The sequence below is a fragment of the Tympanuchus pallidicinctus genome, unplaced genomic scaffold, assembly GCF_026119805.1.
Source record: "Tympanuchus pallidicinctus isolate F22 unplaced genomic scaffold, pur_lepc_1.0 scaffold8, whole genome shotgun sequence".
NCBI lineage: Eukaryota > Metazoa > Chordata > Aves > Galliformes > Phasianidae > Tympanuchus > Tympanuchus pallidicinctus.
In genome coordinates this window covers 32,746,288-32,771,381 of record NW_026294802.1, presented here as the reverse complement: position 1 = coordinate 32,771,381, position 25,094 = coordinate 32,746,288, and the positions used below count along the sequence as shown (strand labels likewise).

The following is a 25,094-nucleotide window of genomic DNA, read 5'->3' as shown; positions in this document are numbered from 1 at the left end:
ACTGACATTGAACAATGGTCATTTAATCTCTTTTCCACAATAAAACAAAAACAAAAACAAAAAGCCCAGAAAATAAAAGGCAGAAATACTTAAATCTGAAGGAGGGTGATATTTAACAATGTATCCAGTAGAACTTAAGGAATAAATATGCTGTATTTATTTACTTTCCAGGAACAGAAACCTGATTAAGTATATCATTTTCCATTAAATGCTAAACAATCTATCTCCAAGCATTATAAACAATATAAATCCTGGAACTTACTTTGTTGTAAATTAGTCATGAGGGAATGGAATAATCTTTTTTCGTTGAAAACATTCTTAGCAAATTATCTTGCTCAGCATATTTTACTAAATTTTCACAGCAAGTTGCAAATGTGATTTACTCTCAGAAAAGATTAACAGCTGACTAATACAATGAGCAAAACTGTAGGCTGATTCTAGGCAGGTCATATTTATATGTTTTCTTAGGAAGGATAACAGCTATTACAGATATAATTTAGAGTGCTATGTTTGAAAACTTGAAGCGTCCATGTCTTATCATCATGATGGTCACACAGTTTTGATTACCTGAGTTTTTCATACTGAATACTCTAAATGTTAATGATGTAGTCTTTCACTGTCACATAGTATGCAAAAATGAAATAAAATATGGTTCAAGCTAAAAAAATTGTTACTTTCAAGGGAAGTAGAAAAACTACTGTTAAATTTTCATACTTGTCTGATTTTAATAACATGTAAATTTGAAATCAGTACAGTGAAACAAAAATTAAACTAAAATCAAGGCATTGTGACTTAGAAACTGCTAATAGGTGGCAAACACTGTTAATTTTAAACATACTAGGGCAAAGGATCAATAGCAAGTGAAACACTAGGAAGTTTCTTGCCCATTACAGAAAACTATGAAGAGGCTTACAGGCAACACCAAGTTTGCTGTTTAATAGAAGAGATAAGACAGCAGTGATGCAGTGTTTAATTTCTCTTTCACAGGATCACTGATATCTCACTGACACCCCTTGCACTGTCCTGTTAAAAAAAAAACAAACAAGAAACAATCCAAGCATTGGCTAATGCTCAAATTAATGGGTCCTTGGTAGAATAATATATATACACATGAAGATATGTAGATAACACTAGAGGTTTATCTATACATAGTTTAGTAACCATAGATAAAATGATGAAAGAATCTTTGGAGCAGAGTAACAGAGTACATACATAATTTTATCTAGGTTCTTCTGGAAACCAGCTCTGTGAGTTAAATGTAAACAGGGAAGGTTTAGGTTAGATATTAGGAGGAAGTTCTTCGCACAGAGAGTGGTGACACACTGGAACAGGTTTCCCAAGGAAGTTGTGGATGCCCCATCCCTGAAAGCATTCAAGGCCAATCTGGACGTGGTTCTGGGCGGCCTGGTCTGGTGGTTGGCAACCCTGCACATAGCAGGGGGGTTGAAACTCGATGATCATCGTGGTCCTTTTCAACCCAGGCCATTCTATAACTCTATGAAGTTTGTAAAGTCTGATGGCCTCATACTCTAAGAGTGGAAAATTCTTTCTTTTAAGAAAATTGCTTTATAGGTCTGTTCTGCGGCACAGTCTCAGAAATAGGGTTAACTCAGGAATAGAGCTAGTAAACTCTTTCCTGCTCTAAATGTAGCCAGGATTGAGATTTAATTAGCTCTATTGCTGAAGGAAATGTGGTAGGGAGCTGCAGTTTGCTGTGAACATTCCTCAGGAAGGAGAGCAAAGGCAACTGCGCTAATTAAAAAGGCTTTGGAGTCTTTGAATGTTTTTTATTATTTTCCCAGATAGTAAGTGTAAATCTCAGGAAATTATAATATGTAGGAAAACATTTTGAGCAAAAGAGAAAAGGAGGGCTAACATCTGGCCACGTGATCAAACTGGGATTTACTGCAAACATAAGATGGATAAGATCTATCAAAGCTATGCCTTGTAAAGCAGCATTGGCTTTTCTCACTAAAGAACTTCATTTCAGTTTATAATACATTATCCTGGAAACACTGATGTAAACAACCAGTAGTAATCGCTTATAGCCCAAAATCCATTGTGCCATTTGTGTGCAGGAACAAATGCAAGTAGATTTGTAAGTATATAAAATCTCTCGCAACTTTAGCTTTGAGATCAGTTCTTAGCTAAGGATCCAACTCAATCCTCTTAGTTTAAATGTGATATAAAAAGAGATGTAGACGTGAAATTCCCTCTTGTTTGTTGACTCTTGACTGTTTTGGACAAAACTTTCTTCATCAATATTCTTCCCTCCATGCAAACTTTTTCTTTGCCTCCAATTGAGAAATTTCTTGCTTTACCAGAAGAAATCTCATGTTTGATGCACCAGCATTTTCTGACTTAACATTTAATTTGAGTTCTTAATCTAGCCTAAACAGTCTGTAACTTCTCCAACTCAACTCAGCTCCCAACTCTGCAAACTTATGTAATTGTCCTTTTTGCTTCAGAGCATCCCAAGTCAATCTTCAACTTAAAATTATCAATGAATTACGATGTGTGCTGTGTTTGCAATTGACAAAAGGAAGACAATGTCTTAGTCTAAACAGTGTATATGGGTACTCTTTTACTAAATATAAATGAATTAAAGATTGCAATCTAAAGGCCTCAGAAAAATTCATTTTTATTTTTATTGTTTTTTGCTCCACTCTTTCAAGCAGCATGCTCCCTTGTGTCAAATAGCAGGTATAATTAAAAAGCCTTGGTAACCAAAAGATAAAGCAACTAGGAAACAGCACTTCATACGAAACAATAAACACTGTCTGCAAGGGTAATATAGCATGGTTACAGGATTTCTGTTTTGAAACAATCTTCAGGACCTGCTTGGCCAATTGCTAAAACAGAAGCAGTGATTTTTACTATTTTACGTATTATCTATTTAGCTATTTGCCTTTACATGTAAATATCCTAGGAGTATAGCTATGAAGTCTCATGAAGACAATAAATTAAAAAAAAAAAAACTGTAGAAAAAGATAAGTGGGAATATATCATACAGCTTAAAATTATGTTTTCCTCTGTTGCCCAGAAATAATTTTCTCCCAAGGAAAGCCTCAAGCACTCTCTAAGCTCTTTAGGATTTCAGCATGCTCTTTCTGATGCTCAGAATAACTGAACTAAGGTCCTCGGTGCTTGTCATAATAATATCAACCTAAATAGCCACCCCTATTTACTGAATACTGACTTCAGACTATCTTGGTTATTTTCTTGCTTTCTTCGAAAACTCAGCTTAGAGACAGTGCCTTATTTTTTCTTCTATTCATAAAGTTTTTTGAATATTCCGTCAGAATAATCTTCGTAGGATGTTCTTTGCATTTACTCTTTAGCATTTGGGTAAAAGGCATCATACAAATTGCAAAGCCCTCCTTTGGCATTTCACATACCCCACGTCACAAAAAAAGTGAGTGTTGGGCAACACCTTGTTTAGTTCTGCTAAGTAAATGATGTGTTTGCTCCTGACTTTAGATCAAGATTTGCACGTATGATACATTAACAAGATACAGTACAGGCTGAATAAGCAGGCACTCAGACCAAGCTACCTTCCCTGAAACTATCAAGTTGCTGCTGGCTTTTGTATCCCAGTGGTTTAATGCTGGCAGCAAGGCAGGTGTCCACAGTTTGAAATTTGTAATCCAGAGGTTATCAGAACCTCACCCTGGCCCTCAGTCAGTTATTGTGTCAGCTGCTGCTTACTGCTCTCACTTACTGATAGTACTAAATAATTAGGTCATCCATGCCTCTCTCAATACTAACGAGCCATCTGCGGATTACTGAGATAAAAACATTATTTGTACAGTGGAGGAGGAAGAAAATTCCTTTGCTCCCGGTGCTGGCGGAGCACCAGACTCTGGGCACTATTTATATCACAGCGAGCCAGAAACTGAAGTAGCTTCTCTTCCAGCTTCTTCTCTTCTGATTCATCCTTTGCATATCTGCAGCTGGCAAATAAACTTTTAAGAAAAATAGAACAAGAATGTGGAATATGTTTAATATCCTGTCTTCCAAAACTATGGACAAAAGGAATTACATGTGGTCCCTGGTAAGAACGTTAGCAGCTTTCTGATAGAGCATTTCAAGATCATACAAAGTCATGTGACTTTAATTATTCTCTCAGGATAGGCGTTTTTCTCTTCCATAAATCTTTTTGAACTTTACATTTGTTTTTATAAAGGGAGGACACAATTTACTTTTACTGAAATGAATTTAATACAAAAGTGCTTCTAAAAATACTTCAAATAGTCCCCGAAAGTTTTGCTATCAGCTGTTTGTGAGGTTGAATTTGAAAATATCTTCTATATGATAGCTCTTTCAAATGTATAAAACATTTCAAGAATATGCCAAGGTTGTTGTTCTGGAATTTCCTTTTTTCACTTTTTATTTTTTCTGGAGCTTTTTTCCTTTTCCCTGAGCAGAACAGCTATTCATTGAAACAGAGCTTATTGTCATGACAATGCTGCTGCAGATCTGCAGAAAGTACCATCAGGAAACTAAAATAATACAGTGCAAATTTCTGGAGTTCATGAGCTTACAACATTAATCTCATGCTTTCTTTGCACTTTTACATGAAATATGTGACCATTTTTCTCATGAACTTTTAATATACTTCATTTATCTGGGAGTAGAACACAAGCCCTGCACTTTTGTGCAACTGAGATATGAGAATTTATCTGGACTTGCACAGTTTAATGATTCTACCTTTGTATTTGTTTAATATATATGAAATAAACCAACATGAAGAGGGATAAGTAATATGGTTGAGGATTAGCTCGGTTTTATCATTCACAAGGTAAATAGGATGTGTTCCGTTCCCCAGTCAGAGGACTGAAATTTTAGGCTTAGAATGCTGACATGTGTGCACTATTAGCTTTTCATTTGTGTAATTATTCAGCAATGTTCACTTTGTATCAGCTGTTTTGATAATGATCTTACTGTTCATCCCTCTCATTCAGAAATGCATTTCTGTGCTTGATGAGTGTGAAGGGGTAGTGGGGTGAAAACATTTCAACTTGTGAAAACATTTGAGAAGACTCTTCTTTTTTTTTTGTTCTTCCTGTTTTTAATCTAATATTAATGGAAACCATATCAGTGGAAAACAATCTAACTGTACTCAAAATACCCATTCATGAAGACCTAATTCACTCAAAATGAAATCTGTGTGTTTAGCTTCTCCAAAGAACAGGCTTTCCAAATAAGAAATTTACTCTGAAGGGTGACTTAAGAAGAAATGTATTTTATGAATAATTATTAGGAAAATATCTGCTTGCTTTTGCTTCTTCATGATACACATTATATGACTCCATCACTTCTTTGTGTAATTCTTTTTGTAATTTTTAGCATTATTATTAATAAATTTATCTATTTGGATTTTGTCTCAGAGGATCTGAGTTAAGTGTACTAATTCTTCAATAACAGTGGAGTCAGTGGATAAATATTAGATATGTTTTTTCTTACCTTTTTTTATGTTTTAGGGATTTAAATAATAATTTTAATGATGAACAGATATTCCCAAAGCATCCCTATTTAAGGAACCTCAGGGTGTATTTCTCAGTTTTTTTAATTGGCTAAATATCTCAAATGAATCTACACTCACATTTTTTTCCTCTCTGCTCCACTTATCTTCCTTCATAAGCTTTAATTTCCTTAGGAAGCAAATACAGTTGTTCTGCATTGAATGGCACCAGGCCGCGTTCTAGTTAAGCTGAGCCTTCAGGCGAATTGTTGAGCTCACTGGTTTGACAGCCTCACATTTCAACGTAGACATAACCTTCCAGAGTAATGAAGGTTTTGAGCATGTAATGCTAGGGGAAAAAAAAAAACAAGCTGAAATTAACTGAAGTTAAATTCCATTTATTTAATTATTTATTTTCTGTTCAGAAGCCTGCCATGTTTTCTTAATAAAGACAACAAAAGCTGTAAAAATCTTCCTTTCCTTTAATTGTCTCTTTTCTTCTCTTTTTCTGTAAGTCTGGCAGGGATTTACACTCATGTGGTATTCTTAGATACAATTTCAGGTTGCTCACAGAAGCCGTGTTAAGGTTGTCACAGCAACCCAAGGCAAGAATTACCTTGCCTTTGAAGATTCTAGATTCAAACCAATTATTATTTTCTAATGAGGGGTGGCTAAATTTTGTTTAACTTTGTAAAAACCACATGCTTATTAATTCATCCTGCTGCTGTTGACCTTCTTCACTCTAAGTGCTCAAAATCAGCAATTGTACTACAGCTGATGTAATGTCTTAGTTGGTTGACTGCAAACAGTATTTACTCAGCTGGATGAAATGTACAACCCTAAGATCAAATTAGTTGTGAAACATTATGTAAAGAAACTTTCCTGCTTCTTAGATGTTTGTTATAGTAGCAGAGACTAATGAATCCCAAAGTCCAGAGTGTCAATCTATTATTCTTCTCTCCTTCCTCAATTAATGACTTTTTTTCTTCCAGTTTATCTTTAGAGCTTTTGAAACCTATCAACGCTCACATTTTTTTGTATATGTGTTCTGCAAAGCGCAGAAGAATTAAACAAGTGTTATAGCTCCTTTTATTTATTTTCAAATTAAACAAAATATAACAAAAATCCTTTTTGGTTTCAGTGTTGTAATGCCAGCAACATTAGGCTTTGCTCACTTGCTCTTTCATGGTTATCTTTTCTTCTGGTTTTCCAGTGTGAACCTCTGCTCTTAGGTCTGGTTCCCATTTGTTTCAGCACGAACTGTTTACAATCTGGATAAAAAAGTTTGATGTGAATGGGAAAGTTTCTTTGAGCAGTGTAACTGTGAATGAGAACTCGATCCTCTGCTATGGTACAGATGACTTTATCTCACAAAGATAATTCACATAAAGAAATCGTAAATACTACAGATGACAGATTTCTAATATGAAACCTACTTTCCTCTCAGTCTCTGTGGCTTTAATACTTTAAAAATAATTAACTCCTCAAGGATCATGAATCTCCTACCCCCCTGCCACAGGCAGGGCCACCAACTTTCTCATTTAATACTAGACCAGGCTGTCCAGGGCCCCATTCAACCCAGCCTTGAACACCTCCAAGGACAGGGCATCCACAACCTCTCTGGGCTCTTTGTTTTCTTGTTTCTTTTTTTCATGGGGAGAGAGGGAGTAGGCAGGGGTGTACTCACTGACTTTCTGCTAGACAATGACTGAACCACTAACACATATGCAATAGAACCATGACATTATTTTTTGTAAGTTTGTTTATTGCCTGTTTTGACCTCTTCCCTTCAATGGTCCCCTCAGTCAATCCGCAGTTCAGAGAAATCGCTTGATTTGAAAAAGCCCAAATTACCTTTTCTTGTAGAAACTGTAGCCGAGAGTTATTAGGGAGAGCTATTAGGTGGCAGATGGTGAGTCTTCATAAAAAAGAAAATTTTTTAAATTCTGGAATTTCCCCTTCCAATTAGGTTGTAGCAGGGAAGAAGAAATTTAATTTTTCTCTGGAAGTATAAAAGTGGTAATTTTTTTCTCTCTTTCATTACAACAAGATAGGAATACTTTCTGCATAGAATGTTTTTTTTTTCTTTTTTTTTCCCTGTCCTTTGACTCAGAATCTTTTTTCTAGTTGTGAAACATGTTTCATGTGAAATTCATATACTTCATTTTTTTTCATGATCTTCAGGGATTTTTTTGTCTAGAGATACTGCTTGTCTTCTGCTCTTATTAATCTTCCCTACGTCACTGAAGGTAGTTTTCTCCCATATACTTCTCCCTCACAAACGAATTACTTAAATGTACAGATTGCACCCAAGGTCTGTCTCCTATACACCCATATTCTGCAGCTGTCTTCCCATGTTAATAGAGTCTTACTAATTTTCTGTTTCTTGATCAGTTACAATTACATAGGAACAAAGTCGCAATGGTATCTGGAGAGACAATGAATTGGATCTTAATGAAACAGAATTGTCTCTAAATAAGAAGGAATTTTCCGTTGTTCTTAAGGGAAGAAAATAGAATATTTTCTAAATAAAGTGTTACACACAGATTGGAAAGGAATGAATACAAACCTGCATTCTTCAGTTTTATGAACTTGAATGAAATTAAGCTATAATTATTGAAAATGTTAACTTTTATCATGTAATTTACAAAGCTTTAAGAAGAAAATAGGTTATTACACACATCCAAAATTTTGATCATAAAGATTTATCAGTCTGAGAACAGAAGCAGAAAGGAACAGTCCAGCAATTGGGTTAATCTCACCTTTAATGTAAAAGGGAGAAAGATTTTTTTTTTTCTTAAAGCAAGACAAAGTGAAAAGTAATGCAATCTGTGAATGTTTTCAATCATAACAGTATGTGTAATTTTCTTGATTACTCTTGCTGCAAGCAATCTCAACAAATTAATAATCTAATCAAGACCTATAGAAAAAATAATCAGGTTTTAGACCCACAGTTCTGGCTACAAGACTGTTCTAGCATCTCACTGGTTGGTTAATTAGAAACTTTTCCTCATTTCTGGGCTAAATATATTCATGAACACTTCTATTTTTTGGAGGGTTGGGTTTTCTTTTCTTTGTTTGTTTTTCTGGGGTAGACTAATAGGTTAAATATGTCCTAATTGCAAATTCTTCTCCTAGTATTTCTTGAAAGATATCTTATCTCCTCCTATTTTTATATTTATTTGAATTTATTATTAAGCTAACAAACTAGCTAAGAAACTATGTTAGGTTCTTGCTTTAAATGATACCCTTACGCAAAACCTGATATCTATCCTTGTTGGTGAAGGGTAAAGAGAAGAGATATGTGAGATGCTTTTAATTAGATAGCTTTAATGTAGGCAGTAATCTTGAACAGCAATTAGCTCACACTGAACTATTCATTCTTACAACTGGACTGTTGACAGTAGCATACAGGCCTGGCAGGTTAAAGCTGCAGCTACACAGCACTGCTGCGGTCTTTTGTGCCTGCAGTTCAGAGATCTCTTTCGCCTCCTCTCATAAGATCAGAGTGCTGTTCCTAAGATCTTCTTTGAAAGTGGCACAGTTTAGGTAAATTTTCTTGAGCATAAGTGCTCCGTGTCAAGAAGTACAGCTGAGATGACATTAATATGCTCCCCCTCTCATTGGAAACACTTCTTCTATACGTCTAAGTTTTCATGGCCACATCCTTTCAAGGCTTTCTATTGCTTTGGCATTCTCCAGTATTGAGCTATTATTTAAAACAAAATAACTTGGCAATATATTCATGAGTTTTCATTGTTGTATTAATAAGTTCCATGATACTTCTATTGCTTCAGTCTTCCAGGTTACCCAGGTCTCTCTTGCTCATTCTTTCTCTGCGTTGACAGGCAGATTTCACTGGCAGCTTTTCAAGCTTCATTTTGCAGTAATGAAAAATTAAGCAGTTGTAAGAATATAAGAAATACCGTACTGAGTCAGGCCAATGGTCCATCAACATTAATGCCTACAGCCATAGCAGTAGAAGATTGCATTTAGGAAGCACATGTGCCTGACTTACAGTCTGTATCCATGTCAAAGCTAAAACTAATTCTTCCTGATGATAGCCTTCTGGAATTATCCTATTCCTGTCCAACACAGTGCATGTCCTCTAAGCATTCAGTTATTTGGTACATTTCTTATTTTTTTTCTATCTAACTAATATTTTCCCAGGTTACTAGCAGCCATCAGCACAGTTTGAGTAAATGCTTCCACATTCCAATTCATGTGCATATGCTAACATATAGGATTCTAATCTCTCACAGAATTTTTTAGTGTCCACATACCATGAGAAACTTTATAAATGAATGCTTTAACTTTTAGTCACTACCTAAGGTAAATATCACATCCTTCTTCCCCTTCCTCATTTACTACAGAGGAAGCCCTTCTTTCGCTATGAGAGCTATAATAGCAAAGATAAAAAGAAATCTGAGAGCAGGCCCTAGGGTGCCACAATATATTTTCTGCGGTCTAGAACATTTTTAGATACTTAAAATATAAATGCAGCTTGTTCTCCGGTGTCTATTTCTCCTGAGGATTCTATGTTATTGCAGGACCTTTTAATCAGTTTCAATTTGTAGGAAATTAACAAAGGATCTCATATGTGGTTAAAAATCACAGTCAGTCCTTGGAGAGATAACAAAGCCATCCATCATCTCTGGAGAAGGCTGTCCTTATGACTGAGGGAATCTGTGTCTGTAGAGGAGCCAATGAAATTAATGATTTTATTTTTGTGTATGTTCTTGCTTCATGCTATTGGCATATACATTTGGGTTTAACCCCCAAAAATCAGAAAATTGTAAGATGGCATTACAGGTAATAAAAAATGTATACTTTGTACTCATGCTGTGTGCATGCCTGCCTCCTGTCAGTGGAACAGGTAATCCTTATTAGTCTAGGCATAAAACCTACAACAATGGCATTTCATTGCCACAACATATTTTCCGTTTTCATTTCTGAAATGCTATCATTCATCCTTTTGATCTTAACATTTAATCTGTAAAATCTGCAGATATTCTCAAGATAAATTATTATGAATTCATAAAACAAATTCACATGAATTCATGCATGTGATGTGATGTCATCTGCATAGAGTGAGTCACTTACATGGAGATCATTCATGTCATGCTTGCTTTTCCTTGCATATTAAAAATGATCTCTTCTGCCTTAGGAACAGAATGGTTTCTGGCACAGGTGGTTTTCCCTCAGCTTGACTTACTTTCTTCTTTTTTTTTTTTTTTTTTACAGTAATTACTGAAGTATCCCAGGTACTTTGTACATCTGTTTTATATTTTCAATAAATTTGTCTTTAACTACATATAATTTTTCAGTTTTCCGTACTATCTCCTGAATCAACCAGCTTCAAAATGTCAGTAGAAACACTGTATATTTTTATTCTTACCTTTACTCCGTTGTCAGTATATTTTAGATTGGTGCAGCTTTAGTATTTATTTTCTGAGGCCATATTTTTCTTCAGCAATTGTACCCTTGAAAACTACTTTTAATATGCTGATTATCACTTTTATCATGATTTTGCACATTATGAGTGATAAGCTTCTGTCTATGCTTACTGGGATTGGCAGTATTCCTTTATTCCCTCGTTGTCTCAATGACTACATTTACCTGGCATCAGATATCTCTTGTGATTTTTATTTTTTCTCCTAATGCTTTAGAAGAGCTTTTCTTTCTAGTTTTGGCGGATCTAATGATCTGTTGTTGATTCTTTTAGAATTCATAATTAGAACAGCTTCTGTTCTCTATTTATGATAATGATCTAAAACTTATATCCATTTTGCTTCTTATTCTATTCATCCAGTGTCTTAACAGATCGGGATAGATTGTAGATCTTAATGCATCTGTTCTTTTAGCATGCTTATTTTCAGATCATAGATGACCTTTTCTCTCTAAGTAACTCAAAATTTCTGTGCACTGCTTCCATGGAACAACTTCAGATTCAAATGTGAGAAAATTGGGATGCTCTGCTTCCAAACTGATGCCAGAAACATGTTCAGAATATTGGTAAAACTGAAGACAGTCCTATGAAATACATTGCTATGACTCAGTAACATCTAGGAGAAAGAATACATTAGCTGCAAGAAAGGACAGAAAGTGTTTGCAATGCAATTTCAGTGAGGTATGCAATGAATGGAAATGATTGATTTCAAATCTGGGTACTCTTACCTTCAGAGCCTTAAAAAGGAGGTGGAGGTGGATGGGAGCCAGATCTGCTTCCTTTATGTTCTCCTTGTTTGCATGAGTTGGTGAACTGACTAAGTCTCCTCTGTCCTGTAGGCTCCGTACAAAAACAGCTAGTGAAATCAAAATGACCATATCTAGATGACCCTTAATCTAGTTCATATTACAGAGCAGCCCCATGCAGTACTCCTTTTCCTTTTATTGCCTGCCTATTATGCAAATACTGCACACATTAGACTATATCATTCCTAAAATTGATGTGATGATTGCTCCCAGTCCTCTAGTTGGAAAATTGCAGTTTTTGAACTCCCTTCTCAGATGTTTACAAACAACTTTAAAGACAGATGTTGGGGTTTTATAATCTTTAATCTTTTAAATATATATATTTTTAACAATCGTTGCCTTTTAAATCTTATAACATTTGTCTCCTCCTATTTAAAACTATCTTAGTGTGTTTATAAACAGCCATTATATTTTTATAAACAGCCATTATATTTTTATAGCCACTATATTTTTATATTATATTTATATATATGGGTTTATAGATGCAGATTGTACCCTGAAAATGAACTCTAAAAAACAATGTTAGTGTAGAGCTGACTCAGCATTACCTGAGAGAAGATACACAGCTTCCAAGGTTGTTCATTAATGACATAATCTCTCTGTAGGGCTAGGTTTTGTCTGTACTGTAAGTGATATGTTATAGTTGCATATTTTCTTCCTTCTTCAGTTACTCAAAGAAAACAAATCTCCTGTCATTTCTCTTCTCTCTCCAAATTTCAGAATTTGAGCATACAAGCGTTTCCTAAAATGCGTTTGAAATATTTTTTTTTAAATCTCAAATAGTTACTGTATTCTTTCTGTTTCTCCATCATAGGACTTCACTCACTTCAGAATATCCAGCAGATTCATATTGTTATTATTAATATTAACATTTGATTCACACATCTAATCTGCTTGAAAGAACAGCTTTCACTACTTCATATTAAAGATAGTCATGGTACATAGTCTTCTTCAGTGGAATGGTGTTTTGTGGTAATTTTTTAAAATTCCTTGTGGAGTCTCGTTTTCCCTAATTAGGCACCATTAATTTCAAAAAGGAGCTTATTGCTGTGTATGTGAGGGCTCAGCTGTGACTGTATGGTAATTGCCAGTTCTTTCACTCTCACTGCTGCTGAAGTAGAAAAGAAATGAAACAATAACTTCTAATATCCAATTACAGGAAGTTCTTGATGCCTACATTTGATTTTGTTGCATGAATCTTTATTAACCCAGTGTCTGTTATTAACCCAATATCTCATACTGTGAGTCAGGCATTAAAAAATGTGAATGTACTTTATCAGGCAACTTGAGTTGTAGAAAAGAAATGAAACAATAACTTCTAATATCCAATTACAGGAAGTTCTTGATGCCTACATTTGATTTTGTTGCATGAATCTTTATTAACCCAGTGTCTGTTATTAACCCAATATCTCATACTGTGAGTCAGGCATTAAAAAATGTGAATGTACTTTAACAGGCAACTTGAGTTGTGCCTAAAAAAGGTTGGGGTAGGCAGTCCCTTTTAGCATCTCTTTGGATTCAGATTCCTACAAGAAGCTACCCAGGCAAGACATTTGCAGTGTGTGTGTCTATATATATATATATATATAAAATTTGAAAAGCAGAAATGCTGCTTGGGGTATGTATGTTTAGATTTAGGGTAAATTGAAACTGAATCCAAGGTGAGTGTCTTGTGAAGTAATGATTTTAGGACAAATGCTACAGTTCTAACCAGAATACTCAACATTTGTCATTGTAATTCTCTCCTCTCATGCACCTATGTATGTATTTTGTTAAATGGTGAAATATCAAATTAAATTTGTGGCATTTTACTGAATGCCTCTGATTTTTCTGTATAATTATATGGTTACATCTGTGCAAGATTTTCCATTTACATGTTTGTTACCATGTACTTTCTATTTATTATGTCATGGTAAGTTTTCTACATTCAGTGCACTGTATTCTGGAAAGCATTAAAAGGAACAACCAATATCTGCTTCTAAATGAATTGTCTTTCATCTGAATCACAATACAGTGAAAACAATTGAAAGGGCAATCGTGATACATCTTCTCTCTGCTTTCCAGACTAGATTTTTTTCTTAGTGTCTTCTGACTCTTTTTAATTTTATTTTTGAAGAGGGGGAAGTGGGAGGTTGCACATCAGGTTCTGTTTAGCTATGGGAAGAGGGTAATTTTAGTACAAAGAGATTTAATTATGCAAAATTAAATTGTGTAATAACACCACTGCTTCAAATTCATTGGATTATTTTAATTATCTCAGAGTAGTTCTTGCTTAAGAAAATTACGTCAGAAAATCTTCCTATGCATTATCTGATTATTTTCACTAAGCATTCTGTAGTCCATTGTCACCTGAAATGGCTGCGGCTACAGCATTAACATCAATAAAAAATGGGGTTCACACTATTCATAAGATCAAGAAAGAGATTGCGAAAGAGATACTACTGTGATTAAAGTAAAAGTAAGTTGAATAATGTGATAGGGTAAAAGACTGTACAGGAACCAGCATAAGTTTTAGTGATATTCTTCTGATATGCTAACTGAAGTAGGCTGGAGATTTAGCCAATATATGCAAGGCTGAACTTTCAAGAGGAAATCTTAAGATCCTATTTTATGTTATTATTTTTTCCTGGGAAAATTATAAAAATACCAGAAATTTCCAAAAGCTTAGGTAAACCAACTGTGATACATACCCTGTAGAAAGAGGGAAATATTTTACATACACACCACTATATTTTTTAATTCCATGGGAAATTTCACTGATGTGGAGAAATGTTTTGTGGAGGGAACTTTTATTTGAAAAAGGAGAATTCCTGTGAAAAGTTTTTATTACAAGGGGCCTTTTTAAATTTTATTTTCCCCTCATCTCTCTCCCTCACCAAACCCACTCCTTTAAAACACACCATTCAACATCACATTTCACAGTGTGATGGGAATCTTCATTAAAACATGAATATATATAATGTTACTTCTATGTCAGTGATCCTATATTATTCAGCTGAGCATCTCATTTTGCAGCTTAAGAGATCTTTACGTGCAGCAATGTGTGGAGTGCAAACTACCAGCCATTTCTAATTTACGTTAATAACATAAAGCCACACTGTTTCACAGAAAATAATATGTCTGAAACTATCTGCTCCCTGCAAGCACTACTATTTATTATGATAACACTTCTTCTTCACTGCCCAATATAAAAAAATGCATATTTGAATGTCAAAAAACATTCCATCTGTTATCGGAGATTTTTTTTCCCGAAGTATTTGAAAGCCTGTGACATTACAAAAATGGACCATATTTTATCAACACTTACTGCTTCTTGCAGATGACTGTGAAAAGGCCACTGTTTAGCTAGCAGTGACCAAATATTGCTTTCTGTACCATAAATCACAGTAATTTGAAATAATGGTGACATTCAACTTTGGAATATGTTTTTCCTTTGGTGACCAGAATTTTGCAATGATCACCATCTGATTTAGTTTTGCTGCAGGTGAACTCTGCAATTTAGCTCTTGACAGAATTCAAATTAAAATTGTCTTATGCTATTTAGCTTGGTTAGATGACATTAATGTGATTGCTTATGTACTTTCTGTCTCACAGACTTGAAGTGCTCATTTCAGGCTCATCAGCAATGAGCTATCTTTGGTGATAGCTGCTGTAAATTTACTCTGGGGAAACTGATTTAAGAAACTGAAGCTCTTCAAGGTAAATGTTTTGTGGTGCTTCATTCCAAACCTCCAAGAATTCATCAGAATCCTATTTAAAGATAAATTTCTACCAAGTTTGTAAGCTGCCAACTTGAAAGCGAATTTTATCTTACTGCAAGCAAATGTGGTCTTAGAATGAAACAAAACAGTTGCCAGAGATCCAGCTTCTTCTGAAAATCCATGTATAGCTGTTTTAGAGGAGGTTTTTGAGAGCATAGTAGAAAGAATCAACACTTTGCATCATGAAACCCACAACATTCAGGCAGTGAAAAAAGAGATAATGATATTAACTCAAGCTTTGGACACTGATCATTCTATTCGAGTGGGGAAAAAAAAAAAATTAGCCATGAAGATTGGTCCCCCTCTTCTCTTTCCCTTAATTTGTAGTTTTATGATGGAGGCTGTGGAAGGATCAGGTATTTATTTTCTGAGTGGGATGATGTTCCCTTGCCTCTTCTATTCCTCCACTTCTTTCTGATGCAATGAATGGGGCTGAGCTGCTATTCTTCTGATCCGAAGTTAGCAAGTAATCAGATCATCTTTCTTAGTAAATTTTAAAATTCTAAATTTTTCCTATTTTTGAGGGGAGTAAAAATATTTTGATTGTACAATTTGTTTTTGTTTTATCTATTTATTTATTTTTTTAACTTAGTGACAGTACTACATTCAAATATTTTGAAAGTGACATTGAATCTTTGAGCTTGATGGGTGGAGTTTCAAGGCCACTTATTCAAGGCATCCTATTGATACTGTTGGGAAGCTGGGAGTCCTGGAGCCATGAGAAGTGATGAAAGATCCTGGAGCTTTGCAACCCACTGTCTTAGCCCTGAGGGTGCTCAATTTTCTGCCTCTTCCTCCTAATGGAATGGCAAGATAAATTTGTCCTGAGGTCTGTGGGTCTCCCAGACACATTTTTACACATCTTTTCCTGTATCAGGTCTCCTAAACCCTGCAGTGGTTGAGATCTGGGCATGAAAATAGTGCAAGCTCGTGGTTTCCAATGCCAGAGCACGGCACATGCTGAGACTGCCCTGGAATCAGGCAATGCTAAGCCTGTCAGCATCTGTGAGGTGTTGCACCATAAGCTGCAAGGGATTGCCAGGTAAACTCTACCTGTACTTGGGTGAGACTTTGCTGGGAAACTGTTTTCAACAAATTAACCTCTTCCATGACTCTGAGGAGTAGTCAGTGAATTCTCTACCAGCTATAAATCAAAGGCCGCTGTGGGGTCCTATTACTTGCTCTTGTCACCAATTTGCCTCACTTTCATGTGATGTCCCAGTGTCTGTGCATGTGGAAAAAGCACTCAGAGATAGAATGGCAGCACTCAGTGGAAAATAAGTGGTTTTATGGGAAAAAAAATTCTCAACCTCACTGAAGTGACTGTGGCTGAAAAAAAATACAAATGATTGAGTGTTTGCAAGGCCAGCAATATGTCTTTTTGAAAAGCTTCATTCTTGTCAGACCCAGATGGTGTGGCCAATGCTTTCCATTTTCCAGCCAAAGCAGGGGCTTAGACAGCAGCAAACTGTCTGATAAATCATGTGGATGTAGCAGCACACTGAACACTTGGCAGGTGTTCCTCTTTCTCTGTTGTGGAGTTTACGCACATAGTTTTCCATAGTTTGGGGTGAAGTAAGGCCTTTCTTTCCTTGGAGCTGCAGAAGCACAACAGCTCAGAAGCCAAGATATTGCTAGCTGAGGTGCAAACAGAAGTGCTCAATTTCTTCTCTGGGTGCAGCGAAAACCAGAGTGATGCTTCCTATAGATGTTCTGCTGTGTTCATATTTCTATGGTGAGGAATCCTAATGGAAAATCTTGTAGTTTTTATTCTATTAAGCAGTCAATTTCTATGTCATTAACTTCACGTTAGCTGCTGTAATAAACCCATACGAAGAGGTTTCCAAATAAATCATGATTCTTTAAATGGTGTGTGAATGGAAATATTTTGTTAATGCTAACCAGAGAAAATATCAGAAAATTGACTATTTTATTTATCTACATTACTTAAAGGAGTATACATTACATTTATTTCTTACCTTACATATAAGGAAGTTCAGACAGTAAATTCCTTCATTCTTACGGTGATTATCGCTCTCCCTATTCATCATAAGGCCAAAGTGGTGCACAAGATAGACCTCATAATCAAATTAATTAATGAGTAGAATTGGAATACGAAATATCCACACATGCTTCTTTAAACGAAGAGGTAAGATCCAGATTTATGACCTCCAGTGATCAAAGCTGCCCTATCTGCTTGGCTGCGGACATTCCCCATATACTGTAGAGTTTGTTGGTTTGGCTTTATAACCCAATTCCAGCTCTATACCTTTATGAAAGTTAAAAAACAGAAAACAATCCTTAGAAATAATATGCATAAGGTTTATAACTAAGTAAAAAACATAATTTTTTTCCGCTATTTGATCCAGAGTACATTTGGCTTTCTAAGTGAGTTGGCAGCAAACAAATCCCATGCCAATGGCTGGGAGAAATTGACTTCAACTCGTGTACTAAGAAAAGCTGACTGATTTAACTTATCCAGTCCAGTGATAAACAATATTTGGACACTTCATATTTCTATGGTGAGGAATCCTAATGGAAAATCTTGTAGTTTTTATTCTATTAAGCAGTCAATTTCTATGTCATTAACTTCACATTAGCTGCTGTAATAAACCCATACGAAGAGGTTTCCAAATAAATCATGGTTCTTTAAATGGTGTGTGAATGGAAATATTTTGTTAATGCTAACCAGAGAAATTTAGAATATTTGTTTATATTGTTGCATTTGTGTTTTTTTTCCTTGTGTGAGACAATCATACTACTGTGTACATAATGCACAACTTCCTTAAAATTCAACTTTAGAAAATGACTGTTGTGGTCTAACCTGGAAGGTGGTTGAGCACCGCACTGTTGAGCACTGTACTCTCCCTATTCCCAATGGGATGGGGGAGAAAATAAAAAAAACCAACAAAGTATCTCAACTTGTGGGTTGAGATAAAAACTAAGATAAGGATTTACTAAGATAAGGAGTAAACAATTTACAACTATGTATATAAAAAAATGTATGTAACAAGTGATGTACAAGCAATTGCTCACCACTCCCCAAATGATGCCTGGCTAGACCCTCGAGCAGCAGAAAAGCGCAAGATGCATCTACAGAATTCCTGCTTTTTGTCATATGGTATGGAATACCTCTTTGGCCATTTCAAGTCAGCTGTTCTAATTCTGTTCCCTCCCAGCTCCTTGAGCCTTTGCTGTGAATGGACTTGGCTTAGTCACCAACTATAAAAATCAATATGTTACTGATATTGTTTTTCTCCTAGGGCCAAAGTATAGCATCATACCAGATGCCCTGAAGAAAACAATTACGTTCCAGCTGAAACTAAGACAGGCAGTTAACATGGAACTGAAAAACTTAAAGACATTCATGGAGTAATTTAAGGCCAGAAATATAAGCACTGCAAATGACAATTTGAACATGTATTAAAAAATCATAAATAAAAGTTTATATTTGCCTCATATTTGTGTTCAAGTCTTATTAAAAACTGTTAAAACTAGTAGTAATTAAAAATCGGACATGTCTTTAGCCTGTGATTTCATACATTTGTGATACATATGAATGAAATATAGAAAACTAGTGTGAAACCTTTTTCTTTTTTTTTTTTCCTAAAAATTCAAATACAAATCAAGTGTTTGAATCTGGACACCATTTAGAAAAACTGTAAATATATCCTTGTTTTTTTTTTTTTTTTTTTTTCTTTTTTTCCTTATCGGAAACTATATTTGAGGAGACTTAAAAAAATATATGTATGTTAAGACTGCTGTGTTAGTTAAAAGACTGACCTTTATCGGCAGTGACTCTTCCCAGTCAATCAAATTGAGGAAGATGTAGTTTGCTCATTCCCAGGGGCTTGCACTCTGCCAAGAGCTCAGCAGAGATGTCTTTTTAGGGGAAGACCCTTGTTTCTGAGTGCTGTATGGGGACAGTCAGGTTACTGCTCATCACATATGCCATTCTTTTTCATTTTAGTCTGATGGAAAAATAGACAGTAGACATAAAGATGTGTATATTTCAAAAATATATTTCAAACAAGATTGTACAGACAATAAGCAGCAACCCTGCTCAAGATTTGTGGAGTCTGAAGTACGCACACTACTGAAGCAAAGGGCCACCCTGGAACAATTACAAATCCTGGAGTACACATGAGATCTATCTGCAAGTTGTTTTGTCTTCACCAGTCAAAAGGAACTGAAAGTTGTGAAGGCTCAGTGCCAGAGTCTCTCAGCCTACATTGCAGACAACTAATCTTGACAAGACTACCAGAGGTGAGAGTGTGAGGGAAAGGAGGCTATGAGGGAAAAAGCACAAGTGGATAAAATGAATCTGGCTAGAGAGTTTATAAAATAAAATCAACCCCACTCCCTAATGTCTTCTGGTTTTGTTACACTGCTTTAACTCATACCAATCTTACAGCTAAGACATGTTGTGTTGATGAAGCGTGAAGCCATTATAGGTGGGAGAGCACTGAATACTTACACTTTTCCTGCAGCAGCTTTTCTGCTCTGAAGGAGGCCAGGATGCATTGCAGAAGCAGTCACTGAAGCTCACAGTTGCAGTGTGCCGTGGAGACCAGGTGAGTACAGTCAGAAAGATTGATGATGCTTTCTGAAGGGCTCTTTTAAAGCACCCTCCCACACACATATTCGTGGTTATATCACAGTGAATTCAGCATGTGACTCCGTATATGTAGCTAAGAATAATAGTGTCTGATTTACTGCTGTATTGCTCTAACTCTGGACTCAATTGAGTTGCACAGGCATAAAATTCAATAGTGAATAAATCCATAATGTGTGCCTACCCATATAAGTCATTTCCCAAGAAAACATAAACATTCTCAATACAGTCTACTCCATAAACAACAAAACCAGAAAAATGAGCTCTGCTTATAATCATTGTCATACATCCACAGACACATTTTAAACTGTTTCTTCCCTGCTACACGATACTACTGCATGCAATCCATCAAGTAAATACTGCACATGGATATTATCTCAAAAAGAAAGAGTGATTGTAGAACTATTTCCAATACTTATCTGTTTAAAGACTTCCATCCAGAATAAAGCAAACATAGCACAGCTGCTTTTTCTGGCTGTACTCATCATACTGACTGTAAGTAGATTATTGTAATTATGATGGAAATTGCAGGAACTTGCCTTCTAATTGGAATCAAAATGGAATTTACAAAACAAATATGTAACAAACAGTGCTTTCTCCAATAGGGAAATAAACTAAAATACAATCTGTATGGTGCTTCCAGAAGTTATTTAGTGTTGATAATATAAGCAGAAAGGGAAGGCTTCTTCCTTCTGTTTGTCTGAAATGGACAAGCTGAAAGGCAACACGCAGCTGTCCACCTGGAAGAGAGCTTTGCTGAGGAGTAATGGCTATTTCTACTGTAAGTGTATTAATCTTGTCTGGCTGGTAGGAGTTGAACTGAGAAAAGGCAACTGCTTTACTCTACATTTTAAAGGATATTTCAGACAATGTGAGCAGTATGGGATCAAGAGGACTAGAAAGGAGAGAGAATGGAACAGAGGAAAATGGCATAGAAAAAAAACTGAGGAAAGAGCTGGAGCAGAGTTATGAGATAGGAAAGAGACTGTCTGATCTGATAAATTGAGTGATACTGGAGCATTTACTTCTAACGGAGATATTGAATATTATTACAAAATTGTAATTGTAAAATTGTAAATGTGTTCTGTCAAATGAGTGGCAACAATTAGGCTTTTGTCAATTAAAAGCTTTACTGGAAAAAATATATATTTCTTAAACCAAACATACCCTACTAGTGGAAGATTCCTGCAGACTGTATTCAGCAGTTGAGACCAGGAAGGAGCTTTCACAGACACAGACTCTGAGGATCACATCAGGACTGCCACCAAATGTATTTGTGGAGCTGAGTAACATCTTTCCTGCCTCTGAAGATTGCCATATCATGCCTTCACCTTCCTGTATCTCTTGAAGGTGCCCATATCACTGGACTGTGAAAAAATATATATTTTCTTTATATTTCCTTCTACTAGAGGAGTAGATATCTGGCTCTGACCGATCTGAATGATGATCAGAGCAGCTGGCCAAACGTACAGGACACACACCAATAAAAGGTGGTAATAAATGTACGTTCTCTTTAGGAGAGCAGGAAAAGGAAGTAAAAATGAAAGAGTACCTGTGAGTGTTAAGAAGTTAACACATTCTTGTCTCTTGGCCAGGTGTATTATCAGACATCATACGGATCTGAAATTCCATCTCTCTTTCACACATATCCACTTTGATAACAGACGGGTCTTATCGACCTGAGTGCAGCAGCAGGTAGATGCAGCAACAGGATTTCCTACCCCAGGCACAGCACCCCTCACCTTTCTTTGGCTTAAGGGTTCTGTGGCCTTAAGTGTTTTATAAACATGCAATCCAATCCTTTTCTTATTGTTCCACTAAAGAAAAAAATGTAAACAAATGCACAAAGAAACAACTCACACTGCACTGCAACAAAACCTTCTTTCAATTAGGATTTAAACTAAGGAGGTTGTATGAGATCCATAACTGGCTTGGACTTGGAAACCTCAGCTTCATGCTGCCTAAGAGTCCATTTCATCTCCTCACGGACTAACTTATCACCTACTACCTCAAAATAGCCTTCTGTGCCAGTGTGAACTCTGCTCTAAAAAAAAGGTGGAAAAAGGGAAAAAGGAAGCTGATTTTGTTTGATCTACCAGCAATGTGAATTCACTGGAAATCTTTTTTCTAAGAAAATATTTTTACTTCATGAGCTGCAGATGTCTGTGAAGTCATCCCTACTTAGATCACCTTCTGAACTTGTTTTCTTTACTAAAATCCAACTTTAGTGGGAATAAGGATATCTCCTCTCAAGGTATTTCCTCCCAGTTGGACTAGTTTTGAATACAGAATTTCATAATTAATGTACTACTTGAATGTTCTGCATTAAAGAAAATAAACATGGGCTAGTAATTGTTTTTGAATCACTACTGATAGAGATTAACTTCTAGTAACTTCAACTTCTCTCCTATAAGTTGTGTTATGCCTGGAAATGGAAAATCAGTTCTGGAAGTATCGTCCACACATTCTGCTGAAATCTGATGCCTCAAACGGAATGCTTTTTTAATAGGCTGATGAAATAAATGTTTTTGTGGAGAAACTATAAGTTTCTTCCTCTTTTTACTTACTACAGAATTATGTAGGTCTTTGTGTATCTATCTGCCACTGTATGGCTAACTTTTGCAACACAATTATTTTTTATTATTGAATATTTTCATTTCAGATGCCATTTCAGATTTAGCACAAATAGCTAACTATAGTTCATATTATTACAAGCATTAAAATATGAAATCCTTGATGTTTTGAATATTCTATTATAAAGCCATTTCCTACTGTACTAAGACCTAGGAAATTTAGTCATGGTCCATTTCCACTTCTGGAAACATAAAAGAATAAAAGAAAAATAATCACTAAGAACTTATACCTGCACTTGGCCAAAAGATAATATCTTTAAATACAAATTTATTGCAATTGAAAGAACTCTGGACAAAGAAGAGTTTGATGATCTTCTGGAAAATCTAGAACACACCGATCCCCAAGGCAAGTGCTCTCATATGAGCTCTAAAACTTTCCCAGCTTTTTTTTCTTATGAGGACTTGATAAGGCTCTTGCTCACCGAAGCAGTTCAATGTCTAAGTGCTGTCAGATTACGTGTATCTATTTTTGTGCTGATATCTGATACTAACAGCTCTTCTCCTGCTCAGTACTGAGAACTTGAGCATGTTCCCAGCAGTTGCTGAGAATATCAAGGCACTCTTTTGCCACTGTGGAGAGAACACTTAAAACTTTCCACAAAGCTGTGCTCCTGCTTGATAACCTCATCTTTCATCACACCAGATTTGATTGTACTTGTCATCCTGTTAAATATAATCACAAATTTCAAGCCATGAAAGGCTGTTTTAGTAATTTGAAAAACAAATGTATTTTTCTTGAATGAATATTTTAGTATATTTAACTTTATTCTGCCTCTAGAAAATTCTGATTTCAGCAGGCATTCTCATGACAATCCAAACCTGCCTGCAAGTAACAGAATGTAACAGGGACAATTTGGATATGATAGCAGTAAAGCTCTGGTCCTCTGGATGTCTAGCTTCAGCTCCATGGGTCTTGGCATGCATTCAGGCAGCCAGGATGCTTTCAGTGTGGTGGAAAATAAAGACCTGATGGCATCCTACAGCACATAGACAGGCAAAAGATGAAATGTTAATGGTAGGTCCTGCATCCAAAGCAACAGAAGGAAGGCAGACAGGTCTGTAAATGCCTCTCATAAAAATGTCTTTCCAGAAGTGCATCTTAGTACTCAATTTTAAGAAAAAAATAACCTTGGCAAGTACATTTCTGAAATGGATGTGGTCTTGCTCATTGAATAGGTATGTCTGTGTAAACTAGGCATGAAAAATAGTCCATTTTCACTCTGTGAATATACCAGAATTCTTTCATGAGGAAATCTTAACATGCTTTTTGCGGGGGTGGAGTGGAAGATAGAGGAGGCGAAGTGGAGTGATTTCTGAATGCCAGATTTGCAGCTATCCAATTTGTGGATTCTTACTCTTCCTGCTGAAGTGATAATACAGTCTGTAAATACTTTTAGAACATCATTTAATATTAATTATTCACTTAAGGACAATTTCTGCTTTCATTAGAGTCAATGTCTATGATTTGAATAGCTAAAGTCACTGCAGCATCTGGCCCCTAGTGTAGCCTTTTAAAAATACATTCTTGTTTTGGCCACTGAAAACAGTGTGCAAACTATCATTCAAAAACTCAGTTTCTCATAAGTTTCCTGGAAATCTTCTGTGTTTGTCTTACCTTAATCATTCATGCAGATGTGAAAACACAGGACAACACAATGCATACAATGGAGAGAGTTCAGGCTTCTTTGCCTTGCCTTTATTTCTAGCTTGTGCCATATTGTTTACAGGCAAACTTATACTAAAAAAAAAAAGGCATTTCTCTAATCTGTTGTGCAGCTGGGTCTTCGCCAAGATTTCTGTAGAGACTCAGCTCTCTTCACACCTTCTCTTGTCATAGTGAAGGTTTCTGAACTTTGTCACTGCCTGTTCCACTTGACTGAGACCTGCCTCCAAGCCTTGCCAAGGTGGTTCCTGCCTCCCTGCTGTCTTCCAGAAACAGAATATTTTGAAGCTATCCTCTTTTCTTTTTAGGACAGATGAAGTAAAATTGAGTCAGCTACAGAATTTTCAGGTAAATATATTTTTGAAAGAATGTGCCACTTAGCTAAAGCTTTTATGAAGAGACAATTATCTTCTATTTCTTTTTTTCTTTTTAGCAAGAATTCTGATACTAACATTCTGCTAGCAGTTTTTATTTGGAAGGAGAGAGATAGAAATAGAGGAGAATAATACAAAAAAATCTTGTCTTTTCAATCCAAAGGTGGATATTTCACAAAAGCACTGAAGAGTATCAGTGTTTTCTTCCAATTTTAAAAGTAACCAAGAGTGCAATGGCATTCTGCCTGGTCTTTCTTGCTTGCGAGGAATATAGCTGGCAACAGAAACAGCTAGCTGCCTATCAGGGCATTCCATGTGTTACTATTAAT

General features: G+C 35.8%; 1 long non-coding RNA gene across 1 annotated transcript; it reads right to left on the bottom strand.

Annotated features, from left to right (window-relative positions):
- Nucleotides 1–17,398: 17,398 nt before the first annotated feature.
- On the bottom strand, nucleotides 17,399–20,124 carry LOC128073900 (uncharacterized). Its single transcript, XR_008202927.1, has 3 exons — nucleotides 19,958–20,124; nucleotides 19,264–19,451; nucleotides 17,399–17,749 (listed from the first exon to the last, which is right to left on the bottom strand). It is a non-coding gene; the product is annotated as an uncharacterized LOC128073900 (long non-coding RNA).
- Between the last annotated feature and the right edge of the window lie 4,970 nt (nucleotides 20,125–25,094).